At 42.7% G+C, this 10,621-nt stretch overlaps 1 long non-coding RNA gene across 1 annotated transcript; it reads right to left on the bottom strand.

Annotated features, from left to right (window-relative positions):
* Positions 1-1,234, bottom strand: LOC133736602 (uncharacterized). Its single transcript, XR_009859620.1, has 3 exons — positions 1,120-1,234; positions 909-1,042; positions 1-194 (listed from the first exon to the last, which is right to left on the bottom strand). It is a non-coding gene; the product is annotated as an uncharacterized LOC133736602 (long non-coding RNA).
* Between the last annotated feature and the right edge of the window lie 9,387 nt (positions 1,235-10,621).

Below are 10,621 nucleotides of genomic sequence, written 5' to 3'. Positions count from 1 at the left end.
GCAGCTTTACCATTATCTCACCTGGTGGCAACTCCCTCTTGAATTCAATTTCCTTATCAAACTTGATTTGGCAAACCAATGTCAGTAACTGCTCTTTCTCATCTGTAATGTCAGTACCAATGTGAATATGGAAGAAAACAATTTCCTTATCAGTCAAACTTGATTTGGCAAACCAATGTCAGTATCAGCCATATCTGAAAGAAAACGAAGAACATACAAACCATCAACCCAACAAAACGGAAGAGGTAGAAGAAAAAAAGAATCTGAGAAAATACAGAAGTTTCACCATTAATCCACTCGACACATGCTGCAATTATGAGCAGACCAACTACATACTCGTTCAAAATCTAATGTGGTTGGACTTGTGCACACACCTAGTTCACTCAGCTAGAGCAATTTGTTCATAGATAACTATGACCATTAACCACAACCTTCAACTTTTCCATTCCAAAACTAAATCCACAACTCTAAATAGTTTGTGCAGCTCTTAATCACCAAATAACCCATTAAACAACAGAAAATTTAGTAGATCTTTTGCTATTAATTCAGATTAAATTTCACACTTCTCTGTACACTTCCATTGGCCCTCAACAATACTTTTCACATTCCACCTGATGACTTGAACTATCTAATCGAAGAAACTAAGAGCAATATAAAGGTTTATAACATAAACATACATAACAGTACTTATTTCAAAGAAAACAACAATAGCTGAGTAACTCACACAATGCTAAGCAACCAAAGGCCCAAAATAACTCCCAAAAGGCATGCCCAATTCAAAACTGAAATGCAAACAATAATCAACCATGACCACAATAGAACATATAGGGGAGTTCAAAGTAATCCAAAAGCAAAGTAGAAATCTTGAAAAGAGGATACCAATTAGCAGAGACTAAGAACTGTCTTACAGAATATATCTTGGGATGGCTGATCGTGGAAAATTTGAAAGGTACTACAAAGTGCTTAGTGGCCAAGAAGAAACCTTTGCTTAATGTCTCGATGTATCACCTTTGGTTCAATGACATTCTGTAAATAAGCAAGGCTGCAAAAAGTATATCTTGTTAAATAAGAACACCTTGGCATCAAAGGAAATAGTGAGATATCTATGGTGACGCATACCTCCATGAAGTCAATGCTCCAAGTTTCCATTGTTGATATACATGCAGTATATCTGAGATAAATATTTTGCTCTCAACACTCCTAGCAAGTATGCACAAATATATATCAAGAGTATGGGAAAACAAATGTTCCCATCGAAACCCACAAATACGTATACACATCATTTTCAAATTCTAACTTTAAACGGTTTCACTTTTCCTAACAACACGTCAGACAGAATACTTTTCATAAGTTGGAGGGCAGAACATTCCAGGAAGCCATCAAATGTGTATCACTTAGCTAGTATAACATTACAGGGAGAAAGTGCTTGACACCTCCAAGTAATCATCCTAATAACTGCTTTCTAATTGTTTTGACTTTTGACCAAAACTCGGTTACCCAAGTTGCATCTCTCTCAAGTTTATATTGAAATATCACATTATAATTGGTTTTCGACAACTATTATTGCAAGCCAATGAGTGTGAAACGCAGTACCTTCTGAAGAACATGCAGCTTTTCCCATTTAGATTACATCAGAGTGTAGATGTAAACGTCATTGTTCTTTGGGCAAAATGGCAGCACTACAAAACAACATTAAATTACAAAACTTTCAGTCAAAAATTGATCTTTAAGCCCATAAACCACACAGTAATACCCTTCAATTACCAGACTCTAGTAAAGCTTCAATCTTTATGATCAACATATAATTAACACAGTACCTGCTAAAATGATTGAAGCTTTTCCCGATAATTATTGAAGCTTATCCCAATAATAAACATATAATTAACACAGTACCTGCTAAAATTCTATTCTTTTCTTCAAAGTCTCCAAATAACATATAATTAACATAATTTGAAAGATGGAAAGAAAAAGATCAGTGACGAAGCTAAGTAAAGTGGAAATCTGATCACATTTAATCACATCATTATAACTATTTACCACTTTTAGTACAAACTATCAGAATATTGATTTCCTACTTATTAAAAAACTAAAATATAAACATGAAATAACTTTCTCTTGCTGAAACAGCAATGAAGGATAAACAATTATGAACTCAAAAAAAGGTGAGAAAATTACCGACTTGGTTGCTTCTCATGACAAAACCCATTCAAAGTTTTTAGTATAGCTGCAAATGCACACAATAAATTTATCAATTAGTCATCTACAAATCAAATATAAAAGATATGTTAAAAGATTATATCATCTGACAAAGATCAATCTTTATCACTAATTTTTCACTTATCAAAATTAGCAAATCGTTATCACTAACATAATCCTAACACAATTTCTCAAATCCGAACTAAAACTCTGAATTCATTAGACATCTTATAGAACTCGATCAACAACATAATGTTAAAACTCACAACACTAATTTACAAACAAATATCAAGACAAATTTTTCCTGCCGTCAAATAATTCAGTATTCACAGCACATCAAATAAATCCCTACACTCAATCACCAAACACCAATTTTCTGAACTGAGAGAACCAAAAGTACACAGCAATGAATCGAAAACATAAAATAAGAACAAAAGCTAATACCTGATCACCTTTGTTTGGCTCCAATTTCGCTGGGCTGGTCAATAGTATCTTTTCTTTCTGTGACTATGTGATTGCGCGGGCGTGCCAGCACCGTAGGGTGCGGTCGTCGGGGATGTTCCTTGACCTGACTTTTTTTCAAGCTTCTTGTGGACGAGGAGAGCACCAACCTCGTCGCGGGGTTCTTTTCTATGCCTCGTGAGCGAGGACTTTTGCTTCGTTTCTTCAAATCACACAATCGATACTCAATATTGTAGATTGAGCAGAGCGAATCACCGGGAAGTAGATGAGGAGCAGGGGTTTTGCTAAACCGTGACTTTAGCTTCGCTAGGTTGCGAGGGCGTTACCCTTGCTTCGCTGGTTGAGATGGTGTCGGTGGCAGCAGCACTGGCAGTCGGCTCCTGGGGAGATTAGGACTGGAGTACGGTTGCCGGTTTGGTTTGGTGGCACTGCCAGTCGGCTCCTGGGGAGACTGGGACTGGAGTGTGGTCACCGGTAAGAGATAGGTTGCTCCGGAGAGACTTTGATAATCGTAGAGATTAGTTGATTGATTGGTCGTCTTTTGTTTTTTCATTCTAGCCTCGGATATAGGCTATTCTGTGAATTCCCGATCCTCAGAAAAGTGTAGAATATTCTATTCTATTCTGGACCAAGGGTATCTGACCTGTAGAAGCATTACCTTGGGAATCTTGGCAGATACCACATAATAATTGTTAATTATCTGGATATGATTAAATAAGAGTAAAGCTGATCCCTTATTAGATGCGAGCTGTTAGGATATGGTACTTAAACCTATCCCCGCGAGCGCTCCACAATAGTAGCTGATTACACGCATTTATATGCATGTAATTGTATCCAAAACACTAGAAATAAGTTAATCCTCAAGTTAATTATTATGTAATTAATCAATTTTTATTTATTTTGTAGTAAATAAGCGGAGTTGTGGATTTCGGAAGAAATTGGCGTGAAAATGAAGCAAATGAGAGTTTTCGACAAAAAGATAAAAGTGCAACACCATCAATTGTTATCAACGCGAGTAACGTGAAGTGAAGAGAAGCCAATTAATCAAGCAATGTTGATTAATTAATTAATTTGTTAGCATCGGTTTGGCTATCATGCTATGCTGCACGTGTTAGATATATTAATTAAGCAAATTAATTCAACCTTTGCTTAATTATCAGGTTGACCAACCCTCCTTTCTTTTGGTTATCACCACGTGCCAGACCATTTTTGTTCCTCTCTCTCTCTAACCAATCACACGCAGCCAGCTATCCTCTTCTTAGTCCTTTTCCTCCTCAACCACGAAGACCACTAGACCAGCCATCCATTTTTTTATAATCATCCTCTTCTCTTCTACCCTAGGGGGAGCCGCACAGCATATATATTATTCTTCCCCTTCTGCCGCAGACACGACCAGACCCATCCCATCCCTTCTTCTCTCTTCTTCTCAAGGACTAAAAATTCGAAAGTTTCGGCGATATTTCGTCGAAATTTTCTTTTTTTTGGGGTGTCGATATTTCCGTGACCATCCAAGTATATTTCGACGGATATTTTGGAAATTTCCGGAAATTTCCGGAAATATCGAGAAATTTATGATATTTTGCGAAATTTTGGGTAATTTCCGTGACAATCCAAGTATATTTCGATGGATATTTTAGAAATTTCCCGAAATTTCTGGAAATATCGAGAAATTGACGATATTTTTCGAAATTTTGGGTAATTTCCGGAACCTTCCGACTCTTCCCACCTTTTCTCACATCAGTCACACGCAAAGTCACCACCACTCTACCACCCTTTCTCACATCAGTCACATGCAACATCAACATCATGTGGCTGACATATAGTTGGCCAAAAATTCCAATAAAAAAAATCAACAAAGTCACCAAGGCTCAAACCTTGGTCACTTCATTGCTCTTTGAGCAAGAGCCTTAGCCAACTCTGCTGCACCTACACTTGTGTTATCATTGCAACATTCTAATATATATTCATTTTGCCTACGAATCTGAAAACTTAGGTAAATGTTCAATCAATAACTAACATAGAACAATCAATTACATTTTGAATTTTGTACCTCATAAGTCTTCTACGTGATTCTAAGTTACTCATGCAATTCAAGGTGTAATGTATGATATGTACAAAGAATGTATATAATATGTAATGGCATAGCCTCCCATTGGGTTTCCGACCATCAAAAAAAAAAAAAAAAAAATGTTTATTTCTAAAATTTTCAGAGTTGTAGGCGATTCAGCATTTACCGTTTCATCTTAAATTATTATAAATTACTATATAACAATGTTTATTAAGGTTTTCTTTTCATATATAGTAGACAATTGATTAAATAAACATATCTAAAAGTTTTACTTAAAATTTTCATAATTTTTTTTTATTATTTACCGAAATCGATATATCCTCGATATTTCCGTTGAAATTTCCGTTTCCGGGACCATCGAAATTTCCTCGAAACTCGATATTTTGGTCCTTGCTTCTTCTCCAACAGACCACACTCCACCACACCACCATTTTCCTCCTTCTCATATTTTCACCTCCTCACCAAGATCCATTTTCCTCCTCACCAAAATTCCATCAATTTCTCAAGGAATTTCAAGGGGCATCAAGATTTGAGATTGGATATAGTGGGAAGCCATAAATCAAGGCTTGTCATATTTGCTCCATAGCAATTGTGACTTGTTCTTGTCACTTCTCACTCTTCTTCACATTTATCTCTTTAATTGATGTATATTGTTGTTGATTTGTGGATGAGTTGTGAGTAGTCTATTTAGGAAACTAGGGTTTGAGCTCTAGCATGAATTTAATGTAATAAATATGTTTTGATTTAATGGTTTTCAATTTCGTGTTTGGCATATGTTCTATTCTATAATATTTGGCTTAGATGCATGATTAGGAGCTTGATTAACTCTTGATGTGTAGATGAGCATGTCTAGAACAAATTAGGGGACCTAATCACTTCTCTAATCTATGGCTAGGACACTTGTTTAGAACATGGTTAGTTACAATACCAATTTCGATTGCCGTATTGGCTAGCTTGGGAACCTTGATTCTAGGACTCTTCGCCTTTTGGTGCAACTAGAGGCCCTAACAAGGCTCTAGATTGTCCCAATTGAGTTTCTAAGACCCTTGATCCGGAGTAGGAATACCCTTTAAGGAATCTAATGACCCATGAGCCTTGAAAAGTCTTGGGTACGGTTCTTGATGCCACTATGAATTGAATGACCATTGTCGAAATATATTTGTGCATTAAATTTGGCTAGGAGGATACCCTAGTGACCTAATTTCTATTTCTTGATTAGTTTCTATTATCTCAAGTTTTATTAGCTACTTTAATTTTCAATTGTCAATATTTTTTCAAAATCAAAAATCAAATTTCACAAACCACTTTCATTGTCCATACCATTTGGTTGTGGGTTTCCGCATTCACTTGTGGTTCTCTTGACCCATTTTAGGCTTGGTTGTTCCGAGCCGGGCATGTAAATAGCTTGGTGCTATTTTTAGGTTTTGTTTGTTAAATTGTTGGTGACTTAGTGATCGGCATAACCAAGGATTGTAGTTAGCTTTTCAATCCCCGCGGTACGATAATTTCGGGTTCAAATATTTCCCACTTCTTTGATGACCGTGCCCTTATTGCGCGTAAGTTGCATTTAAGCACACAAATCAGTAGCGCACTAATATAGTCATGATGCTATATTCCTGTTTTCCTGCAAAAGTGACCATACCCCATAGCATGCCTAGCACTTCTCCTCCACCGCGAGGGGAAACCTCGCTGTATTCTCTGAGCCCCACGTGGGCAGGGAATCTTAATGATTACTCGGGGTGGCCCTTTAGAACATGGGCTTCGTTTGGCCCTTCGCGCGGTATTTGCCAAGGGCTGTCGGTTTGGGCCGCTGGTATCGACCCACGGTGCTGATCTTTCCTAGGACATAGCCCAAAGATACTTTTGGGCTCAAACATTGCCCCCCAGGCCTCGAGATCAAGCTCGCAAATATTTGTAACTGATCGAAGAGGGCTTTGAAGCGACACGTCCGTTTGATAAAAACGAGGTCATTAATGAAGAGTGGTATATTAATGAAAAGTGGCGACCATTTGGCTGCGAAACGCCTTTTGGTCACATCGTTTCCCTCACAAAATCTCTTATTTAAATCTCGACGCCTCCGCACCCATCAAATCACCAAAACTTGTCAGTCTCAGTCTTTTCTCTTTAAACCCAACACACTTCCCTTCACTCTTCTTCTTTCAGAACTACCCAGAAAACCCTTCTTTTCCGATTTCATTCCTCCTCCCAGAAACCCAGAAATGGCTCCTACAAAGAAACTTATCATTGACCAAGAAGAGGTAATTACTGAGGAGGCTGCTCTTACATGGGGCTTGGAGATGAGTAATGTCTGCTTGTCCGGCAACTTTGTGGATCCATCCCTCTTCTCTAGCCTTCTTGATCAACGGGCCAGTTTGGGCCCCAATCCTCAGGTTCGTTTTTCAGATGCGGTCCTGGCCTTCCCATCCTCTGTCCTATTCCGGCTCTCTGCCAGGCTCCTGCCGACCTTAGTAGTTAGGGTCAAAAGCATCTCAGGGTCAAGATGGGTTACTGGCCGTCTGTCACCAGCCCAGAAGTAAGTTGGTATCACGAGGTTCGCAAGAGGGATTTGGCTCGCTGGAAAGTGGTGGGTATCGCCGAAGCCATCGAGTTGTGTTTCCATCTTCCCTGTGGGGTCAATCACGCTCCCTTTGTCGCGGCTTTCTGATTCTGGAACACTTCCAGCAACACCTTTGATTTTCACTTTGGGCAGATGAGCATCTCTTTGTTGGATATTCTCACCATCGCGGGGCTGCCTATCGACGCTGAACCCTACGTACAAGGCGAATGACTCAGACCGGTCGCGCATTCCACAACAAATCCTATCCGGGCTGGCGAAGTCATTATTGCGAACAGCGTGATGAAACTGGAGGAATTGCCTTCCTTGAATATTGGCTCTGCGTGGTGATCAGTTGGAACTTTGATTAATTAACATCCCTTTTTTGATTGACCTCCTACTTCCTTTAATTCGCGGGAGGTCAAAATTAGATTGGTTTCATTTTTTTGGTGGTAATTTTCTTAAGTTCATTTTTTGTACTTCTGCAAGTAAACCTACTGGTACTTGGACTGCTTTAGCCACTGCTCTTTATAATGGCCACCGTGTTGGCCTTGGTCAACCTATTCTGGGCTCGCTCTATCGAGCCCTCTACCACACCACTATGCACCCATTTGAGACTCAAATCCCTGGCCCCTTTTGGATCTTAGATTTCTGGCTATAGATCTGTTTCCCCCATTTTCGCTGACCAGATGTATCTTTAGTGCCCCCAAATGATCTTCTATTGGGCTGGTGGCTCTGCCGGGATGGGAGATATGATTTTCCGACATACTCTGAGTGTTTCTCATTTCTACATCTTCTACATCAGATGCCAGAGGTGAGGCTGGTTGTGAATAGGAGATTTCCCTCCCCTTTGGAAAATGGGTTTCTTCCTCGCCCAAATCATAGGGAAAGAGCCTTTATGGCTTTTTGCCCCGCCATTTCTTGTTCCGACATTCGACTGGCCACGGACGAACTGAGCTATGAGTTATATGCCCCTAATCATTTCGCTCGCCAGTTCGGGCTTGCTCTGTACCTACATGTACATTTGCAAGCATAATTAGCTATAATGAGCTACGCTCATTGTACCGCCAGAAGTACCAACTCCCACCAAAGCAATGTCCTACGGATAGACAGCCAGGCGGGCTACGGCCAGAGCACAGGATCGTCCCTAGATCACCGCCGACGCGCCGCCACGCGCTGCGCCAAGACAGCGTCAGAAGCTACTGAAACTGAGAACTGAAGCATATCAGTCCCACATCGAAAACAAAGAGAAGATCAGACCTCTCCTCACCTATAAAGAGGTCCTCTCCTCTCTCCTCATTGATTACGCATTCAATACTTATTCGGCTATGCTTTCTATATGTTTTGACTGACTTAGGCATCGGAGAAGTGAAGACCGCCCAGCGCGGTCTCCCTCTGACGCCCTATCTTCCGTCTGACAGCTAGAGAAGATCATCAAGTCGGCCGAGTAGCGATCCGCCCACCAAACCCGCGTTGTACCAAGGTTCGTCTACCGCCGGACTTCAGAACATCAACATTGGCGCCGTCTGTGGGAAACCTTGAACAAAAGGTCATCCCATCACAACTACCATGACTAGCGGTAGCGGGGGAAACGCTGAAGAGCAGGCAGACCAGTCCGCCATCCCCCAACCCCCCAATCCAGCGGTAGGTGTTAACCGCGCACTATTCAACACCCCAGCCAACCCCGGTGCTGACGCCAATCCAAGCAGCAGCCACCCACCAGGCCAGGACCTCGCCGCCATGTACGAGCTGGCATTGGCAGACCTTCACAAGGCAAACAGAGAGCGTGAAGAGGAGCGCAGAGAGAAGGCTGAGGCCCAAAAACAGGTGGCTACGCTGATGTCACGGTTTGATGACCTGAAAAGGACGCTGGAAAGAACCGCCAATCCAGCGCAGAGCGAGCAATCACGCAGCACCAGGCGTAGTCAGCCCAACACTGGCACATTGGCACCGGGACCAGTCATACAGATGCAGGTTCCGCTGGACCCACCTGAACTATTGGGGATGGGACCACCACCCATCCCCCAGCTAATGTTAGAGCAGGAAGCGGAGTCAGTGCCGCGCACCAACCGCTCGGAAGCTAGGGCAAGGACTGAGGGCAATCCGCTTGCGCCAGGGCGTAGGCAGGCCCAGCGGAGTACCCAGGCCGGATCCGCCGGCGACGCAACAGCCCAAATTCTGGAAAGGATGCAACAGTTGGAACAAAGGTTAGTCCGGGTGGAGTCGGGCGCCCCAGCGCCAACTCAAAGTCCGCTTTTCACGTCCAGACCAGGGCCTTTCACCGCTGCAATTCTGCAAGCTATCAGACCGGCGTACGTAAAAACTCCAAAGATGTCACACTATGGCGGCACGTCCGACCCCTTCGTCCACATGGACACCTTCAAGAAGGTCACCAACAACAAGGGATTTGACGACCCCACCCTGTGCCACTTGTTCAGCGAAACGTTGGACGGTGAGGGGATGAATTGGTTCTTCGAGTGTCCGCCGGGATCCATTGACTCATTCCATGCACTATCACATACCTTCCTCTCTCGGTTCATCTTATTGTCCGCCGGACATCATAACACAAGTCAGCTGTTCAGCGTCAGGCAGGGGGGAGACGAATCACTGAAGGCATTCGTCACAAGGTGGCGAGCGGCAGCATCTCAGTGCCGCGATCTAGACAAATCAATGGCATCAGCGACCTTCAAGCAGGGACTCCTCAAGGGGCCATTCCTCTATCACCTCAACTACAACCATCCAAACGCGGCATATGACCATGTCATGAGTGAGGCGGTCGTTCACGCCCAGGCGAAATTCATCACATATGGAGAAGCCCCACCGCCACCGGCAACCCCAGCAAAGACAACACAACCCACCTCCAGTCGGCAAGAGACCGTTAATAAAACATCCGCCGCACCGCCAACTGACAAGAAAAGGGAATGGCAACAGGGCCACTACCAGAACAAGCGGCAGAAGGACCAATACCACAACAAGGCCAACCGCCCAACCCAGGAGGATAACCGCAACAAGCAAACGGAGTCTTCTCAGCGGTATGCAGTGTTCACGGTCCTCACGACCTCGTATGAGGAAATATACAATCAGTGCAAGGATCAAATCCCGCCACCACCCCCAGGAAAATACCCAAAGACGGGCAAACCTAGAAACACCGGCAGGTGGTGCAAGTACCATGAGGACAGCGGTCACAATACCAACAGCTGCAACGCACTAAAAACAGCCATTGAGACCTTGTACCGTGAAGGCAAGATGGAGCAGTTCAAGGTGCGCCAACCGCCACCTGTGATCGCCAACGTCGAGACCTTGGGCCGCATTAACGCCATCGACGGCGGTGCTCCAATCAC

This window comes from Rosa rugosa, chromosome 3, assembly GCF_958449725.1.
Source record: "Rosa rugosa chromosome 3, drRosRugo1.1, whole genome shotgun sequence".
Lineage (NCBI taxonomy): Eukaryota > Viridiplantae > Streptophyta > Magnoliopsida > Rosales > Rosaceae > Rosa > Rosa rugosa.
The sequence above is the reverse complement of the archived record's forward strand: the minus strand, read 5'-3'. Positions and strand labels throughout refer to the sequence as shown.